The sequence below is a fragment of the Solanum stenotomum genome, chromosome 2 (assembly GCF_019186545.1).
Source record: "Solanum stenotomum isolate F172 chromosome 2, ASM1918654v1, whole genome shotgun sequence".
Lineage (NCBI taxonomy): Eukaryota > Viridiplantae > Streptophyta > Magnoliopsida > Solanales > Solanaceae > Solanum > Solanum stenotomum.
In genome coordinates this window covers 11,656,871-11,678,491 of record NC_064283.1, presented here as the reverse complement: position 1 = coordinate 11,678,491, position 21,621 = coordinate 11,656,871, and the positions used below count along the sequence as shown (strand labels likewise).

The 21,621-nt window shown below is 35.5% G+C and overlaps 1 protein-coding gene, 1 non-coding gene and 3 pseudogenes across 2 annotated transcripts in view; 2 read left to right on the top strand and 3 right to left on the bottom strand.

The window, feature by feature from the left end:
* The window catches only part of LOC125856627 (probable 20S rRNA accumulation protein 4), a 61,953-nt gene that overhangs the window by 20,555 nt on the left and 19,777 nt on the right, over positions 1-21,621 (bottom strand). The window lies entirely within an intron of this gene.
* On the top strand, positions 11,182-15,545 carry LOC125856628 (protein SLOW GREEN 1, chloroplastic-like; annotated as a pseudogene).
* Positions 16,137-16,209, bottom strand: TRNAK-CUU (transfer RNA lysine (anticodon CUU)). The gene has a single exon. It is a non-coding gene; the product is annotated as a tRNA-Lys (tRNA).
* LOC125855689 (purple acid phosphatase 23-like) lies at positions 16,459-19,541 on the bottom strand (annotated as a pseudogene).
* Positions 19,980-21,467, top strand: LOC125855688 (uncharacterized; annotated as a pseudogene).

The window sequence follows — 21,621 nt, the reverse complement described above, 5'->3', positions numbered from 1 at the left end:
CTGATTAAAGCTATATATATATATATATATCTTGGTGTATGTTCAATTGACTTGTCCTTTTTTCTTAAAATTACAATTACATGGAATAGGTAATATGATAACACAACACGTAATAATAACATAAAGTCATAACATAACTAGTGGTTTCTTGATCATTAAACACAAACATCATAGTGTTTCATTGTTTCAACTAACAACCACCACAATAACTTAAGTGAACCACCAAAACACAAAACAGTCACTACTTTAAGTTTGGTTGAACAACCATACAAGCACCAAAACACAAAACAGTCACTAATTTAAGTTTTGTTGTTACAACCACACAACCACTAAAGCACCAACACACATTAACTAAGAAGTTTTCTTTGAGGGAGATTTTCCCTGGGCTTGTGCCCTTGTTTGAATCCAATAACTTTTGATCTGGTTTGAATACGACGCATAACACTTTGGACTTGAAGTTCTCTTTGAGTCATGTCATGTTTGCCTTTCCACTTCAGTCCCTTGGTAGGTTTAAAACCAATATTACATGTCACAGTCCCTTGAAGAGTTTCCATGAAAATTGCATTCGAACTCGAATCCCGAATGTAAATGCAGATCTATGAAGTTTGTTACAAAATTGATTCATAATAGTGGGTAATACCTTTCATATTTAGGGGTTGATGTAGTGGTATTAGCTCTTAGAGCTCAACCTGCACAAAACTTGGAAATGTTAGGTAAAATCCTCACAAAAGAGGTAATCAAAGTTGAACAGGATCTTGGTCTTACATTTGAGCTGGTGTTAGTCGGAGCAGGTTGAAGCTGAAGAAGCCGTCATTGGTGTCGAATTCATGATGTTTGTGAGAGGTTAACCGTCCAAGTGGATATCACACAACCTTCATGCCCTTTCTCCGATTTCTCTGGCCATTGACAAGGTCATCGAAGCTCTAAAAGATGTTGAAGAAGAAAAAGCTCTTTCTTTTTAGAGCATTCTGTCCATGTCCTTTTTCGTTTCTTTGGACCTAGGTCACTTTTGCCCAGGTTTTGTTACTATGCACTTTGATTTAGTTTATATATGGGCATTGCCCAACCTTTATATAATTTTTTTTTTTAAAAAAAAAAACTCTGCACACCAATATTAACCATCTTATTGCTAGCCAATCCTTGCTGAAATATTAACAACTTAGTTATTTTGGTACTCACATTTAAAAATATAATTTTGATAATTTTATAAGACACTTATATTAATACATGTGTATCCCATATTTTCTTTGTGGGAAGTGGATCCACTGTTTGATGCATTTTCAAACCGGCAGGTGACTGTCAACTGTCTCACAAAATCATACAGCACGGTGACATGGATTTCATTTTAACGAATAGAATTGCCTTTCACTAAGCGAAGGAAATTTGCACAAGTTAACAAAATCAAAGCGGCTGTTTGACCTACAAAGGAACCTTAAATCCTCTTCTTCTCTAAATTCACTACACTTCACAAATACAATGATCAATTGATCATGTCATTACACAACAACATAATAACAATCTAACAAGTAACAATAATGCACCAATGTAGTTTCTTTCATGAGACCACTTTCAAGTTTCAAGTGCCAACAATAACAAATTACAACAATAATGAGCAACAAAAAATGTAGTCTCTTCCATGAGACCACTTTCAAGTTTCAAGTGCCAACAATAACAAACAACAATAATGAACAACAAACAATGTAGCCTCTTCCATGAGATCACTTTCAAGTTTCAAGTGCCAACAATAACAAACAACAATAATGAGCAACAAACAATGTAGTTTCTTGACTTTCTTCCATGAGACCACTCTCAAGTCTCAAGTGCCAACAAAATTATAAAAACACTAACAAAACTTGGTACTTTACACCTTTCTTCATTGTCTTGACTCTTGGACCTTTTAAAATAAAATCAAATGTTAAAACACTACTTTTAAGATTTAAAAAAATGATATGATTAAATAAATGACGTATTGAACTCACCACTATTAAATACTTGAGACTTGCAAGCCAACCATAGATCAACAATAGAAGAGTTTCTTTCACTATTTGCCATCTCTAAAAATAAGAAAATCAAATATGTCATACAACACAATAAGTATTTTATTTTTTCCAAAAACAAATAAAAAATAAAAAGTCTTACCAAGTTCAATTTTTTCGAGAAACTCCAAACTTTCTTCAACACAAATAGGCTTAGTTTATTGTCTAAGTCAATCTTGGGCACAAATAAGGCATTGCACACATTTAGGAGTCAATGAACTTCTAAAGGGATCAAGATACGATCACTAGTGCTAAATGCACATTCCGATGCCACACTCGACATAGGAATAGCCAATACATCTCGAGCCAATTATGAAAGTATAGGAAATCTAGGAGAATTAACTTTCTACCAAATCAAAATATCAAAATCCTCAGATTCAGGCTCTTGGTCTTCAAGAAGATATCTATCCAACTCAGATTTAACACCTAAACTTCCAGAATCTTCCTTTTGTTTCTTCATGTAAAACTTAGTTCTCAAAGAATTTGTTTTCACATTTTGAGAAAGACCACAAGTAGATGAATCGTATGAGTCAAATGAAGATGATTGATTTTTAGAACCTTTTGCATACTTACTTACATAGATCACAAACAAATTATTCAAGTAAGCATCTACTTCATTATTCACTATCTTTCCCTTTTCTTCCCCAAGTAATTCTTCAAGAGCAAAACTAACATACACAAATTTATTGCGAGGATCCAAAACAGAAGCAATAAAAAGCATTTTGTTTATCTTTTCAGGAGTACCCCAATATTTCTTGAACTTTTCTGTCATCCCCAAAGTCATTTTACTCAAATCAATATCATCACTTGTCATACATACTTTCAAATATGCATCAAGCTCACATATATCCTCAAAATGAACATTACAAGTAACATACCGTGAACTTGAAACTTTTAATGTGAGCTCATAAATTTTTTTAAGAAACTTTGTGACATTCCTCACATTAGCCCAATCTTCATATTGAATTGAACCTGCAATACTTCCATCTTCACAAACATCAGTAGCAAGAAAAGAATTAAAATTACCATCATAAAGATCAAACCTCTCAAAAGCCTTCTCAAACTTTTATGCTGTGTCCAACATAAAATAGGTGGAATTTCACCTAGTAGGCACATCTAAAGACAACATTTTATCACATTCTATCTTTTGCATTTCAACACATTTCAAGAAGTTTCTTGTCCTTGTAGAAGATGATCTAACATATTTCACCATTTGTCTCACCCGTTTGATAGAAATATCAATTTCTTTCAAATCATCTTGTACAATAAGATTAAGTATGTGAGTCATACATCTCACATGGAGATGCTTACCTTCCATCATATTAGTTCTCCACATATCTAATTTTTTGGACAACTCTAAAATTGCCACATCATTTGAAGAGACATTATCAACTGTAACAGTAAAGACATTGTCCAAGTTCCAATCAAGTAAACAATTACTAATACACTCAGCCAAATGCTCACTTTTATGACTAATGATAGGGCAAAAATTCAATATTCTTTTATGAAGCATCCAATTCCTATCAATAAAGTGAACAGTCAAACACATATAATTGATTCTTTGCACCGAAGTTTATGTGTCTGTTGTGAAACAAATTCTTGGTTGTATTTCTCTTAAATACTTTTTCAAATTCATTCTCAATTCACCATAAAATTCATAAGAATCTCTTGTTATGGTTCTACGAGAAGGAATATGAAATAAAGGTTGGACTTTACTCATAAACTTCTTAAAGCCTTCTTTTTCAACAAAACTAAAAGGTAGTTCATCCAAAATTATCATCTCAACTAAAGCTCTCCTAGCTACCTCTTGCTCAAATTTCCAAGTCTCTATCGAAGAACTTCTACTTTGAATATTTAACAATTTTTGAATACCAGGTGCAACAGGCGGGGGCTTATACACTTTACATCCGTTAGTCAAATGATGTCTAGTCCACTTGTTCCATTTCTAGTTGTATTAGCAACATAATTTTGTTTACAATATAAACACTTTGCTTTAACTAATACACAATTTTCAAAAAAAATAATCTAAGTGTTGCCAAACAGTAGATCTAGGATCCATTTCTTTTATTTTCTTTTTTTTGTTTCCTCTGTGTCAATTGACGCATGATTGCTATTAGTAGGTGTATTATTCGTAGAACCAGCCATACTTATTCGACTTTGATCAGCCACACCCACATTTAATTGATTTTGTTCAACCATTTATATAAGAAAAATTATTTCACAATAAATTCACACACTAACTAGTAACAAAAGCAAAAATCAGAAAGAAAAATAAATGGAAGAAGAAATATTCATTTTGAAACTTGTTAACTTAAAATGGTAGAAGAAATATTGACAACAAAAAAATAATCAATCAATAGAATACAATACCTGATGGTGGTAGTCGGAAATGGAAAGTGGTCGGTGGTCGGCTCACGACTGGCGCCTGGCTGTGTGGAAACTGAAAAGGTTGGCTGACAGCTGGTCGTTGTTGTGTTGCGTGCTGCTGTCTGCTAGTCGACGCCGATCGCTATTGTGTTGCGACTGTCTGCTGGTCGACTGGCGGCTGCTGCGTGCTACTGCTGGTCGCCGGTCGCCGGAACTCGAAAGTGGGAACGGTCGTTGCTACTGTAGACGTGGGAACAATCACTTTTGGCCTTTGGGAAGTGGGAACGACGGATGGTCTGTAAAGTGTAAAGTGGAAAAGTAACAAAAGTTTGAAAAGACAAACTTTTGACCTACTTTTGCTTTTAATTTTAAATTATAATATTTATTATTTAATATTAATAATTAATAAATATATCTTATAGTATAATATATTTCGGTCGAATAACAGAAAAATTACATATCGAAAAATACAAAAACATATACCAAATATCGAATCAAAAATTGAAATACCAAAACAGAAATATCAAAATAATTCGGTTCAGTTCGATTTTTCGGTGTTTATGCCCAGCCCTACCTACAACCCCATCATTCTCAACTCTTTCACTAGATGGAAAGGTAGAAGAGGAACCTAACCCTAGATCTGAATTTTTTGGTTGTGCAGTTAAAGAACCATCAGATTTCCCATGTGCATTAAATGACTCACCAACTTGACTTAAAGATTGACTAATTTGGCCTTCAATGGGACCCACATCTTCTAGAATAGAGTCATGACACATATAAATATCTATTGTGTCCCCATCATGCATAAATAATGCAATATTACAAATGTCCATGTCATTTTTCAATTTCGCCTGATCACCCCCTAGAGATGGAACTTTAACTTACTAATCCCAAAAGACTTAAAATAATCTGTAAATTCAGGAATTGATAAATGATCTTCATCCACATTTTGTACATATTCAGCCCTACCCCCAACATATACTGGACCTACCTCACTCACCAAGATACCCCCAAATTTGAACCTTAAATTGAGGTACTTAGAAGCCACAGTGTCAACCTATAACCACAATAATAATTAATATATTGTACAAGGCAACAATAGCAAAACAAAGGCAACAACACCAAAACATAGGCAACAACAGCAAAACAGAGGCAACAAAACCAAAATATTTATTTTACTCATAAGCATACAATTATACAAAAAATTTTACATAAGATTATAATATTTAACAATACAAAAACATAATAGATGAATTGGAATCCTAAAAACCCCTATAGTATTGATTTTACTCAACAACATACAAATATACATAAGGAAATTACAAAAAAACCCCAACATTTAACAATACCAAAATAGAATATTGAAATCAGAATCCTTAAATCTTAATTTTAGTAAAAAGCCCTAATTTTTTGAACTAATTACCAAAAACCCTAATACTCATGCATGCATAAGCTGAACAAGTTCATAATAATACATTCATTAAGTGAAAATTCTAGTTGAAAACTATCAAACCCCTAATTAGAAGATCAATCGAAAACTATGGCAAAACCCTAATCGAAGAATATGGCGAAACCTTAAACCAAAAATATGGCAAAATATAAATGAAAAATAAAGAAAATAAAAAATAACACATCATAAGAGTGGATAATCACTTACTTGGTAAGAATTTCAGACAAGATCGAAAGAAAATCGACCAAACGCTTCACGAAATCGAGCAAGAACTTCACATCTAAGAACTGCAACTGACCCAAATCCAGAAAGAATTCCATGAAATCTTCCTTTACTCCATCGATTACACTTCTTAGTGAGCCAAAAGGTTTGAAATCTGCCCTTTACTCTGTCGATTACATTTCTTAGAGAGAAGATTAGTTTGAAAGTTTTGAGCTTAGTAAGAAGTTTAGAAGTTTAACATTTATTTATCTAGGTGGCTAATATTTATCCAACTGGAAATTCACATCACTACTTTTGTCAACATGTCATGCTCGTGTAGACACGATTGGAGTGGTCGGACCATACAGATGTACGTGATGGAGGAATAAACAAGTTCGGGGAAGGGGGGTAATTATAACGGAATATAGTTTAGGTGTACACTAAATAAAAAGCTTCGAGTTCAGGGGGTAATGAACACTTTTGCCTATTTTAATGTATCCTATGCTTAATCACTTTCAAGTATCTGACTCAGAGTTCCAATTTTTTTAAAGATCGATTCTAGGGTTTAATTTGTTTGATTTTTTTCTTTCTCCAAACCATTTTAATGGCTGACAATTTACAAAATAGTATGATTCTTGTTAGAAGTATTTCACATTAACAATAATTTTTCAATTTAAGCACTTTTTATTTGTTTGTTTTCATAAACTATTTTGGAATAATTATAGGGTTTAAATCTTCATCTGCCAACATCCAAACCGAAAATAGATCCAAGTATAGAAACGACCCAATTAAAATGGCAGAATTATGCTAAACTTGAATTAACATATCAGATACACAACTAAACTCAGATACACACGTTTAGTGCAACAATGCGCAATGGAGTCTAACGTACATGTTTGGTTCATGAAGATACATACATACTTAATCAGATACACTGATAAAAACTAGATACATACAATCATATCTTAATTATGTAACAAATATATCAGTTGGGCCTTCTGACTTCCTAATCGCCTCCGTTGGTCCAGGCAGTTTCTCCGTCGTCGATGCGATCTCCGAAATGGCCACATCCAACGACGCTTGTGTTATTGGCCATTTGAAAAAGAAAAAAAAAACTCGAAACTTGAAGATACAAAGGAAGGAATTGATGAAGTAGATGAAGTTTACAATTTTAGAATTACCATGCTTTATGATTTCGATATTTTAGGAAAATTGATAAAAGTTGATAAGAAAGGATCCTCTAAATCTGTTTTGGTTGTTAATTACTCATCATTAACTCAGTTAATTAAGAAAATAAGTTACACCCTTTAATGCAAAAGTAATAAATAGCGTATCTCGCCTATTAAATCTGATGGATACATGTATCTGACGAGACATGATATATGTATCCAAATGCCAAAAAATGGTATAGAAAGTAATATAAAAAACTATCGTGAATCCTAGTAATTAGGATCTAAAGTAGTGAGATTATGTAGTTTGCCCTAATTTTTTTCTGTGGTAAAAAATCTCTCAATTAATATTTCAAGAAAAAAATAATCTTTTCCCTACTTTCAATAAAATTAACTATATTTTATTAATTTATTACTAAATATATTATCTTTTAATTGTAGACATTTTCTATCTAAAACTCTGTAAAGTGTCAAGTAAAACTAAAATCAAAAGTTATGGAGACTGTTTGAATCAATTTATTTTAAGTATATTAATATCAAAATAGTTTCTTGAGAAAAGGGTTTGATATGCCCCTTAATTTTGTTGTTTAAAATTGATATGTTCTTTATATTTAGGAAATAATTAAGACCCCTCCTTAAAACTACCAATGCTCCCAACCCCAAACATAAATCCACCCTCCGGCACTTTCTCATGAGCCACCACAACCACCGGACGACCAAATAGCCATGGAGGAAGACCCTCTTCCCATCAAAAAATTCTTTAAGGAAATCTTACTAGACAAAAATAAGGGTCTGAATAAAAATCATTTGGACCAAGCCAAAGAACAAAACACTTCAGTGGGGGTCGACCCAAGCGACTAAATCCCCCTATCAAGGGAGGAAAAGGCAAGAATCTACCTCCCATGGAAACACTCGGTGATCATCAAGTTGATAGAGAAAAAAAGTATCCCATCAATACCTAAAAAATAAGCTCACTGAACTATGAAAACCCACCAAAGGACTGTCTCTAATTGACCTGGGATGGGATATTTTCATAGCAAAATTCAGTTTGCTCAAAAACATGCAGAGAGCACTACAAGAGTAACCATGGTCCATATTGGGAAACTTCCTATCGGTAAGGAAATGGGAACCAAACTTCGTCCCATAAGAGTACCATTTCTCACAATGCTATTTGGATTAAACTTTCCCAATTACCAACTGAGTTCTATGACAGAATCATACTTGAAAAGATTGATAGGAAGTTAGGTGCACTCCTAAAAATTGGCACTTGCACTTCCGCCACACTAGAGCACGTTTTGCAAGAATATGCATCTAAGTCCCAATAGGCGTACTGTTGCGTCCAAAAGCACACGCAAGTGCACGTGGTCACTCAAGTAGTACAACGACTCTTTCGAGCCGAATTATTGAACCCAAGGGACTTCAAATCAACAAATAACAACTTTGTTATGTCTAAAATAAATTTACTTATGTGACAAACAATTTTAGAAATTCGATTATAATTACTAAGTTGAACAATCTCAAAAATGAAGTACTACAATCAAACAGTTTCAAACAAGAGAATTTCATAATATGGGAAAGTAATCCAGGGTTGCAGCATAACCCGATTTCCTGCATAATATTAATTTATCCTAGCATTCGATAGGCTAACCTCATTATGAATTTGCAAGGTTCATTTTACGATCATGATCTCCCGACCTCTGATCGCCTACCACCATCGACAGCCTAACTACATCGTTGAGCGGGGATAGGCATGAACCGATGGCAGAGCATTAAGATATCATCTTGCATATTAATCAAACGCGATATATAGGTATAAGACTATCATATATACGAACACTCTAACTTTACTCTAGAATGAACACACTTCCCACATTCTTTGGTCTATCCCTCTATTCATCTTCCGAGTTCAAGAGCAGACAACGAATTTATTTTAATGTTGATCATGCATTAAAATAGTTAAACAAGAATGTAAGCATAAACCACAAGAAAACCTATCTCATGCTAGAAACAAATACTAATATACCATTAATCGTAGCTACAACCCTAGAATAAGGGTCTTTAGCTACTCATAGAACAAAAGATCATCAAGTAATGTTTATGGATCATAAAAGGGTTTACCAAAATGAAGGAGTAGAAGAAAAATCCTAGAAAGTGTTAGCCAAAACGCCCAAATGGATCTACTCTCGTCTTTTTAAAAACTGGATAATAATAAAAATAACACACTTAAAATAATTATAGTCTAAAATAAAACACGTGGCCAATTTCTGGTGTCCAGGTCCACAACGCGGACTTGTTCCCTCGCCTATAGTTGCGCACAGGTGAAACCTCTCCGCGACGCGCTCTTATCGGGCACTCCACTGTTAAGTGGAGTTCCTTTTCTGCATACACATATCAGCTCCGCGACGCGGAGGTGCTCCCTCATAGTGTATTCTCTAGCTTCTTGGCCCTTTTTCTCCGTAACTAGGTGCCCTCTTTTGGCTCGTTCTTCTTTGCTTTTCACCCTAAAACATCTAATCATATTGGTTAGAAGAAGCGACATCAAAAGACTCTCAAAACTTAATTTCGACAACGAAAAATGCTCTCAACTAAACCATATATATGGAATTAATTGGTTATAAGGCGCATAAATACGCCCAAGATCACGTACTGGTAAAAAACGATTAAAATTGATAGCCACCTTCAGGAGGTATTGTACGAAGAAGAAGGAACATTATGTACTGGGTGTGGGTGAGTTGGTCTAGAGGGAAGAAAACACACCTAGTCACAGGTAAAATTATTCGATGCCAAGTCAGGTAAGTTCTGCAACCCCCTCCAATAAATTCTAACCATTTTACTTGCTCATTTAAGTATTCTACCAATGAATCCTTAGGTAAACGTAAACAATGGATAGAATCGGAAAATAACAACAAAGCAATAATAAAAAGCTCAAGTACCTTGAACTCAAAAAGAGGCAAAAACATTTATGAGGATGGTCCACACATGAAAGAAAATGCGTCTTCTGCAAAAGGAATGGATTCCCCCAACAAAAATACCCTCTTCTCTCCACATTAACTACTAAGGACCCCACTACTGGTATTAACTCAATTATTGTCCCTAAAGCCATGAGAAACTTTGCATCTCCCTCGAGGGAGAAGGCAACCGCCGCCACTCATAACGAGTACCCTCTCTCTATTGCGGGAAGTAATCATCATAATCTCAGTCCAGATGTGATCAGGACATCGCTTCAATTAACTACAACGCTCCAATAATCTCTATCCAGATGTGACCATGGACATCGCGTCACTAATAGACATAAGAAATATGAAAATCAATAGAAAATAACTTTAACCGTAGACACACCTCACAACATTATAAGGGAGATATCGATACAATAATGTATGAAATAATCAACTGACAACCTAATGACCTTCATAGCGGGTCTTACTCATTCAATAATTTGTAATTTTTACAAAAATTCGTGTGGTATAAAAAAAGAATTTTACTTTAACATATCTTAAATATGAACTTAAATAACTTGAGATAGATAATCAATTTTCTTTCGATAATCTAGCATAACGTCGATATATTTGTTTCTTCCACAAAATCCTTCCAGCGTTCTATTCATATATATCTAGAAGCATATTTCATGTCTCTTATGTTCTCTAAAGCTTAATTTAATACATATTACAGATTTATTATATTGTTATATGTTATAAATAATAATAAATAAAAAATATCAGCAATTTTCTTAATTATTTATTGAAACGTACTCATCCAACTATTTTTTGCAATAAAAAATGGAATCAAATCAACCTACCTAGCCCCAAATTTGAGAAGAGTACCTTAGCATCAATTGATTACATTCCCTTAAACCCCTTGAAGGTTTATGAGAAAAACCAAGACTTATTTGAGCACAACTTTCAGTTGGACTAACCTTCCATTTTTGATGTTCTTCTTCTAAGCAGCTGCTTCTCCTACAGTGCTACTTGCTAAAATGGTTTCTTCAATTGCCACTAAAATCCCACTTTGCCAACACTCATCAACACTTAATCACAACTCAAATGTTGTTCAACCCATTTCCCTCAAAACCCTTTTTCTTCCTCCCCTTTACAGTCCCAAAACCCTGACTACTCTTTACCCCAAGATCCAAGCAGCTTCCAAATCCCAAAATTCAGCTATTTTAACCTGCTCTTGGAAACCCCAGAAAGGAATTTCCAAGTTTTTCAGTGAAAAGATTGTTTTTTTACTTGTTGGGTCATTCTTGTTTATGGGTGTTAGGGCTAAACGTGTATTGTCATTGCCACAGCCAGTTCAAGGAAGTAGTGTTGTTGAGACCCAAGAAGGAGATAGTGAGGAAGAAGTGACGTGTATGAAGTTGTTGGAGAAGAATCTGAGAGATGTTGATGCTTTGAAGACTATTGTTAATGTGAAGATGAGGAAAGGGAAGACTAAAGAGGCTTTGAAGTATGTGGAGAAGCTGATTGAGGTTCAGCCTTGAGAAATGGAGTGGAGGCTTTTGGAGGCTCTTTGTTATGAGATGATGGGGCAGTTAAGTAAGGCTAAGAGGTTGTTTAAGGAGATTTTGAAGCAGAAGCCTCTCTTGCTTAGAGCACTGCATGTATGGTTCCTAAACCCTGTTGTGTTTTAATGGAATTTCTATTGAAATATCCTTAGATGCTTCCTTTTTTTGGTGTGTGTGTTTATACACTCGTTTATATTGCATTAACACCATGTGTGAGTTGAGGAGGATTAGATAATATTTGTCTTAACTTTTGAGTAATTCTTGTTAATGGTTGTTGTTAATGATGATATTGGATGTGCTTATAAAACATTGTTGAGTGTAAAACACTAGAGGTCGTGTAAATATCTTGTGTAGAACTTTGTGCATTAAGACACTGAATGGCAGACCTAACAACCACTATGTGTTTTTTTTATTCCTTTACTTATTGTTTGTTGTGGTGTATGCTGGTTTGACTGATGCAGCTCCATTGAGTCGATGATTCGTTTAGATATGATATTTTGTGACTGTCAAATTCTGCAATGGAGAATGTCAATAACCTAGTACTTATTTGGATATCTGTTTTATGGTTTGAAGACTGAACATGGATTCTAAATTATGTGGAAGTTTCTGCTCTCTCACGATAGATGTTGGATATGATATCCATTTTCTTTATCAAGTCAATGACATAATGATGGTCACCATATCATCAGTTATCCAGATAGTAATTGAGCAATGCATTATTGTGAATTGATATTCTGTAAACACTGAGAAGAAGGATCATGTAGCTGGCTGGAATGCCTTGGTCTATACAGTTTTTTACATGACTAAAAAAATACAGGTATTTGCCTTGGTCTAGACTGTTTTACATGACTCAAGAAAAAATCCAGGTTTTGTTCTTATCTAAACTTGTAAAATTCACCAGTAACTACATTTGAAGCCCAAGAAATTTGGTAATGTTTGTGTAAAAAGCTGTTTTCAAATGGATAACCATGCAATTGCTGAAAATCCTGTCTCTCTGTTGATTTTTTCAAGTCACCTTCGTTGACTTCTTGTTCTATGGATGTGGCAATACTTGGTTCCCATTGATGTGGTATTTAGTGGACTTTGTCCTTGATAAACTGAGGACTGAGAAGGAATGATTGCTCCAGAAGCCCGTTGGCTTACTGGTGGTGCTAACCATGTTCTTTCTGAACACTAGGGTACTACCTGGTGTAATGAAAAATCAATGCTCAAGAAACACATGATGAATTATTTTAGAATTGTGCACTTGTATGAAGGCTATCATGATGTTTCATATAAGGTACGCTTTGATGCATTGTTATTAAAATACAGATCAAGCTTCCTTGAGGGGAGCAGTTCTACATTTGTCAGTTAATCTATAGTGTTATCTAACTTTGGATCCTTAGGGTTTACTGTGCCTTCAAATTGTTGTTTCTTGTATAACTTTAGGCTATTCAGTTATATACTTGCAGTGGATGCCAATCTGAGACAAGAATATTTTGAGTTCAGTTATGTCATTTTCAAAATATCATTCCTATTGGAATGAAGAAGCAATTCTTTGAAGGATAGCTACAAATTTTCAGCGTGGAGGAGGAGAATAATTTAAGTGCAAACATATATATCTAAGCGGTGAACTTTGTAAGTAATCAGAATCAATAATGTATCTGTATTAAGTGATGACACTAATCAATTTGATGCATCCTGGATAAGTGTATGATGTGTGTCAGAAATAGTGGTGAAATTTTAGGTAGTTTTTTGTGTATTTCAAAACACCACTATGTCCTACTTGTTTGTCACAGGTATGTCCAGATCAAGGAGGAGTCCAGGCAACAAAGAACAGGTGTCATGCTGTTTCTGATTTCTTCACTATTTTCTCTTCACATCTATAATTGAATGGGCATGCAATTTAAGGCAATGAGCTCGAATATTTTGCTTATGTTTGCTTGACCCATAAAAACTTGTTATGCTTGCTATGAACATTTCTTTAGAAGTAGAAACATCCCTTCTCAATTATTATAAGCCTTTTAAGCTTATCTATTGAATTGTTCCAGGGTTTAGCTATGGTGATGCACAAAAACTTTGAAGGTCCCGCTGTTTTTGAGATGCTAAATGGTGCTCTAGAAGTTGCTCGCCAGGAAAAAAGAGTCAATGAGGAAAGAAACATAAAAATATTAGTCGCACAAATGCATGTAGTTAAGGTAATGGCTTGAAGTACACCTGCTAAATCTGATTTCTTTAGTGTGACATTTATCTGTTACATCAAAAGGAGTTACTCAACTCTCATGAGGGGCCATGTAAATCATGATATCCTCCCATTATTAGCATATGTTTTGTAGCTTGTCTGCTGTAACATCTTATGCCTAAGTCGATGCATTAAGTGTAACAGAGATGTCTACCTTGTTTGCTTTATAATGATACCATTGGATATCCCTAGAGTCTGATATAACATTGATGTACAGATTGGAAGAGAGGCAGTGTAGTTGGGTAAATGGTGAAAGTCTGGCCACTTGCATGATGGTCTTGTCTTGCGGGTAGTAGGTTGTCCGAGCATGTTACCTTTTCTAAGTTAAAGAGGTTGTTTTTGTCAGTGAAGGTCATGATAGCACCAGTTCTCTCCCTCATGATCAATGTTTTGATGGTTAGAGGACCCAGTTCCAGCTAGTTCTCCCCTATCTATTTTAAAAAAGGTAGGATAAAAAAATGTTCAGCCTAGTTCTCCTCTCTTACATTCATTCATGTCTTGCAGGGTGAGTTAGAAGAGGCCTTACAAAAGTTTAAACTTCTTGTCCAAGAGAACTCAAGAGACTTCAGGCCTTATCTGTGCCAGGTATTTGTGTTCTGTTTTTCCACGGCATATTACTTTATAAGCTTCAGTTCTTCTTGAATTGTAAGCTTTCGAAAAGGATATGTTAAGAATAAGCAAATTGTAGCTCTGTTAATCAGCTTAAATTTCTGGCTAAATGTTCGTGCATCCTTGTATACTCGAGTGGCCCACTGTAATACTTTAGAGCTTTTGATAATTGATCTTGTAATTTGATCAAGGTTTGAGATTGAACCCCAAGGTTCACATATTATGAGATTTGGTAATACACTAATACTGTGAAGAATGATGATAAAATGCTGTTTAATATGTACTCTATGCAATGCTTGATATACTCTGGATTAGATTCTAGGTCACTGATAAACATGGTCTCAGGAAACAAAAGATTTTAGTAATTAAATGGATGGCAAAGCAAGTTTATTGCATAGTGAGGAAAGGCAGATGCATGGTTAAGCAATAACCATGTGTCATGCATATGCAGCAAGATTTGCTCTCGGGTGTAATTAATTCCGATTCATGTGATGATGCATGTGTTCTAAAAGCTTAATGTTGGGGCAGTCAACCCCAGATATCTTTGTTCTTGAATCTTACCGTGTTTGGTACTTGGTGACAGGGAATAGTCTACAGTTTGTTGGACAAGAAGAAAGAAGCCGATGAACAGTTTGAGATATATCGAAGTCTTGTACCCAAAGAATTTCCTCAGAGAGGTTTCCTTGATGATGTTGTGTTGGCTGCAAAGACAGAAACTAGGGAACAACTTGAGAAGGAGTTCAAGAATGAATTCTCTTACAAGACATGAAAAAGTCATGCCCAATTATCACATTTTTAACTAGGCTTATCATGACTGAATGGTTAAGGGTATATGGAGGAGGTGGTCAGAGGGTAGGATAGAATTAAAAACACTGCTAATGTAGACATACAATATAGTTGAAATATGAAGTTTAGTCTCCCTTGGAAGAGGAGTGAAGTTTTAGGACAGTACATTTTTGTGTTATCTCTTCTGTTGATATTTCTTGTCTTTGGTAATCGAGAAATCCCCGTGGTCAGCTGGCAGTTCTAAATTCGATGGATAATTGATCCGCTCCTCTTAACTCTCTCCAGTTAAACCTATATTTCACTTGTCGCGCTCTTACCATTTGATCAGAGCCATACTCTCTGAGGTAAAAGAATTCTTAGTTTGTCTCTACAAATAAGAAAGCAGGAGTTCTCAAATATGCTTATCCATTCTTGTATTAATAAAATTACCAGACATGGTGTTACAATATGTGCATATTTTTTAATAACAGTTAAATAAATTGCTCAATTTAAATACAGCTCCCTACAAACTTGGGTATTTTTTTTATATCAAGAACAATATAGTAATCTAGACATGCTATAAAATTTATGACAAGGTTTTCTCAAGGATTATTAAAGCATGAATATCACGGAGTATGTGATTTTCATGATTTCATAGTTTCACTCTTTAGTTATAGCTAATTTTGATATGTTTTTACTTGAGTCGAGTATCTATACGAAATATTGATTCATGAGAAACGTGAATTGTTTTAGCCACTATGGTATTACATGGGATTGAAACATATGTTTAACCAACAAAAAAAAATGATATGTTAAACGCCCACTGTGGGGCTCGAACCCACGACCATAAGGTTAAGAGCCTTGCGCTCTACCAACTGAGCTAGACGGACATTTGTGATTACATGTACTTGGTATATTCTCATGGTAAACAACATTACATATTGAAGGTGTGTCTTAGATATTTAAAAATCCCTGGAATCAAACCATAAAGCCTCCTGATAATGACCAGGCACCTGACAATTGTTTACCAAAAACACATTACAAAGGTTGCATATAGGAATTCGCTGCTAACAACACCATCATATGTAATCTCAGTAGCATGATAACTCTAGTTTATGCAATTTAGTCACAACTTCCAATTAATGGTTGCTGAGAAGGCCAATGAGGAGAATTATGTAACAAATGGGATGGATATTCGTGCAGCTGCAATGTTCCAACGCCACTGGTATTGATGGACTCAACCTGCTATCCTGTCTTCAGTATCAATGCAATAACACAGTTGTTAGAACAAGAAAGAGAGACAACAACAAGAGATTTGTGACTCGTGTACTATAGATGGTTGCAACAGCAGTTACTAACTGGACTGGAAGTCCTTAAAGAGATTTTACAAAGAAAAGTAGAAGAAACACATAGTTCTAGTCACTACTATGACACATCAACAACTTGATGATTGAGATTTCAGACTTGTGTACTAAAGATATGATAAACGCGAAAAATAGAGCTAGCTATAGACGGTTGGTTACATGGTGTAGAACTGATAGTTAATCATTTAGATCATTGTCTCTCTTTTATCTTTTCAAGAGAATCATGTGAAGATATAGATGCAACGTAACGATCACAGTTTCTTATATAAGCCATAAAGCAGATTTGCAAGAAAACTTTCATCTTGTCTGAAGTTATTCTTAGAATGAAAGAAGTAGTTTTGGAGAGTCCGAGCAACATAGCTAGTAATAATAGGGTATTTTAACCATCAAACTCTAACTGTTCAATAGACTCCATAACTACTTCACTTTATTAGTATATCACCTTTGAGTAAATCCATAGTTGAAAAAGAGAATGTCCATATATAATCACCTTTGAGGTAGATGAAAGGTACCTTTGAGTCAACAGAGCAAGTATGAGGTTGTCGTACTATGTATATTTGATCACCATGACTGTTTTCACGATAAATATCCTGATTGCGGTGCCAAGTCCACAACGCATGAGTTGAATTTACCATCTGCATCAGTATGAATGGAGAAGAAGAGAGTGTTGAACGAAAAATAAAGATCGGTGATAATGGTAATAAAGACGAAGGACTAAGTTAAGAGTGTCGACATGTCTATGGATCAGATGATAAAACACCTAAGCAAGTTGATACACAATCAACGCGATGACTTTTTTTTGTTGCATATGTTTCCTTTCAATAACTGCCTCTAGAATAAGAAAAGTAAGTAATACAGTTGAAGCTCTAGCTTTATACCTCCAGTATCCCGTGCCCGAAGCTGCTCTCTCTATATGCACTCCATTCTGGTTGTCTATCCCAGCAAAATTTTCCTTTGGCAGGTCCACTGCTAAAGTTCATGTGACATACACCTCCAAATTCTGGAATGTTGTCACCTGGTGAAGGACATTTACCAGGATCATCTGCATGATCAGCGTCGACTTTCTCAATATTACCACCATCTCCGACTGTTATGTAAACAGGACCACATGGATCCAAAGTATAGTTGTAGACTCGATTCATTCGCTCATATGCATGTACCTGAGATAAGTCCTAAATGAAATTTTCTCAATCATTAATAGCCAGGATTAGGAGTATATTTCAACTTACATGACCGGAGAAAACTATATCAACGCGATATGTATATAGCATTTCTTCCATTTCCTGCCTCATGCACTCAAATTCTTGGTAGTGCGATGAATAGCTATTGTACCAAGGAGAATGCCATGCAGCCACCAGCCAAGGAGTCACGCCACGATCTACTTTTTCCAGATCATGCTGAAGCCAAGAATACTGAGCACCTGATATCAGTTTTTTAAAAAATACAGAATTTAGTAAGATCAGTAGGCGATAAGCTCACATATTTGCAGCATTATCTTTCTTTATGCAAGTATACCTCAAATATTAGAAGTTAACACGCAGTGAATTAAGCAATTTAATGACTTACTCGTCTGATTATAGTCAGCGTAGGCTCCTAAGCATGATGAAATGGATTCCTCCGGCATTAAAAGAGTAGTAAAGGTTACTATTAGAGCCAGATTCCTTTGAAGGAACAGAATATCTTGTCAAATACGATTGGAATGTGAGCCCTGCTGCTTGAGGTTCGATCTCATGGTTTCCTTCGATAACCATCATTGGAACTCTTGAGATTAATGGCTCCATAAACCTGAAACTCCAGTTTATTCAATTCAAACTTCTTCTCCGAAGCTTTTAAGCTTCTTTTCCATTTTCTAACAGTTCATTTTTCTGTCTCATAGGCATATATAATATAATGTTTAGCAGATTGTGGTTCATAACCACAATGTGTCTATTTGACAAAAACTCGGTGAATAGTGTAACTAGCATCAACACGAACCTCACACCTGAAACAGACTATTGCATAGAGCTAAAAAGTTTTAAAAGACTAAGGAGATTAGTTATGTGAGGAAAAGAATAGATGACCTTCCCCATCCATCCCATCGAGGTTGAAATGTTTCTCTTATCGGTGCATCTGGAAACTGACAAGAATAGCATGAAGCTCCTTTACCACCAGTGGTAAGGTATTGATTCGCGTAAGTTAAATCTCCAACCATCAATATCATGGAAGGATCATTCATTATGAGATGATCAATTGTTGTGGTTGTATTGCTTGTAAGACCTAAGTCACCAACAACTGCTATTCGTCGTGGATACTTGTTAGGTGCAGGCAATGGAAAGGTCTCAAATTCAAGTTCATCACTCATTGCTGCTAAAGAACTATCACCACACTTGTAGTAATACTTTGTTTCAGGTTCAAGACCTACAGAAGAAAAGAAATTACTTCATTGCAACTTATACATCGTTTTATTAATCCTACACGTCAAAGACTCGTAATTCAGAGGCAACCAGAGCCATGTACACATATATTCAGCTTCCAGTATACTAACAGAACTAAGAATAGTGAAAACATTTGCAAAAATGTGTTCTTTTCATCGACATGGATCTCAGTTTGAATCAGGAAAACAGAAAAAGAAGACAAGTGAGCCAAGGGAACATATGAAGCGGCTCGATGCAGATAACCTTACCATCAATCTTCACATGATGAATGATGCCAGAAGTGTAGTTCCATAGCCCTTCAAATGGATACAATTGACTGTAAACAACTGAAACTCCATTTTGCTTCATTGTGTACTTCCCACTTTCCTTCCCATACCATACCTCACTTGCCACTGTTTTCGGATCGTGTGGAGTCACATTTAGACCAATCTGAGCTTCACCTAAAAGCAATCACAGACTACTTTATAACAACTTCAACACAATTCCTATATTGCAATTGGTATACATCTTGATCTAAGATCTCTTAAAACCCATGGAAAGAATATAATAAAACTTGACTAAAGGAAACCAACATAAAAGGAAAATAGCATACAACCATTCCAGAACCAAAAATCCAAAAGCAACCATACAACAAACATTAATAAATCTAAGTTGTATGGACTGACAGTGTAAAATGTGTACATGCTCCAGTCAGGGAGGATCTAGGAGGGGGCGAGGGTGTTCATCCGAACCCCAACAACAACATACCTAGTATAGTTCCACTTAGTGTGGTCTGAGGAGGGTAGAGTGTACACAAACCTTATCTCTACCTCAGTGCTGAGGTAGAGAGGCTGTTTTCGATACATCCCGACTCAAGGCAAAATCAGTCTTGGAAAAGGCATAATGAAAGTACAATAGGCAATAGATAGTAACAAAAACAACAAACAGGAACAAAATAGTTCTAAAACAAAATACTACAACTAAAAATCTACATGAAATAATATATAGATTTTGAATCCCCTAAACACAAGACTAGAGGTTGGCTAAGTGGTTTAGCGGATTCAAAATTCACCTCGAGGATCTAGCAGTTTATCCACCCTCTTACATGTTTAGTGCAAAACATTTACCTTAAATTTACTTTAAGCAACCAGATTGCATGAACACTATTACATGTTTTAAAGGTTAACTCATTAAGGGGTCGTGTGGCAGAGTGTATTAGATAAAATAATGCATGTATTAGCTTTGTGTATTACTAGTACCTTGTTTAGTATTCTTTTTCCCGAACAGTGTTTGACGCTTGGGAAAGGCATAATTCTGATGACATACGGTTCTGCTTATTAGTTATAATTAATGCTTATATAACACCGGTTTCAACGCTGAAGAACCTTAGAGCAAAAGGATTCTCAACCTTGAACTGCATGGTGACAAATTGCGGGCCTCAGATATTGAACTGTCTACTGGATCCTAACTGTAGGAAAGTACTTCAATGCTTGAACAACTGCAGCCCTGTAGATCAGGTATGCAATTATCGCTGTATTGCTTCATATGAGAGAAAATACCTGGAAGAGTTCTCTCTCTGTGTACTACAGAAGAATAATTGTCTTGAACTCGATGCAAAGATCCCTGAAAAGCCTTATGTCACTCCAATGGCAGAGTTTCGAGGGGAGAAATTGTCTTCTGAAATTGCTGAAGACCTCTTTGTTGGTTGGTTAGGGACATTGGAATGGAGTTGGCGCGTTGTAGCAGGGCAGAATCCAGCTTATGATCAATTTCCATGCCAGTACCAATTATTCTATCGGGGAAAAGCTAGAGGATCATTCTGGTATGAACCAGTTTTCCAGGTAAGAACACTTGAAGGAGACCTTGTCGGGAGAAGGCGTTAGTATAGAGTGAAAAGAGGAAAAGTTACCGGAACATTTCACTTCAGTGTATTGGATAATGGAGTTGTTTCTAACGAGTTCTGGACAATTGTGGATGTTTCTGATGATTTGAGCTGGGGTCTGTTCCACTATCATGGAGCTGCACGAGTGGCGGGGCAGTCATATACTGGGGCAGTTCTTGTCAGCCCAGATGGACAATATCCAGCTGAGAAGGAAAAACAAAGGTTGATATCTGCATTGGATAGATGTGGTATCAAAGAGTGGGAGCTATTCAATGTTGATAACTGTTCATGTGAAAATGCACCATTGGGGATTCCAGATGGCTCAAGTCTGCATTCTAAAATTCAAGTCAATGAGCAGACACATTCTTCAGTCTAGGAACCTGCATTTTTTTTGTTAAAAATGAATGTGTGATGTATAGTTTATTGATAGGTCAATCATGTTGTAACATCCTGTTGTAAAATTATAGTGTTCTCAATGCCAAGTGCTGCCATTTACATAAATTTGAGGGGTACACCACGCAATTATCCTTCGATTTACCTTCTTTTCTTTTACTTTTCCTTCTTGTGATGAAGTACTTTTCAAAAAGAATGGAAGGCTAATTCTCCAATTATGCCTGTTTTAGGAGTCCCCAACTGTATGCTAAGAAGATGAGAACAAATATA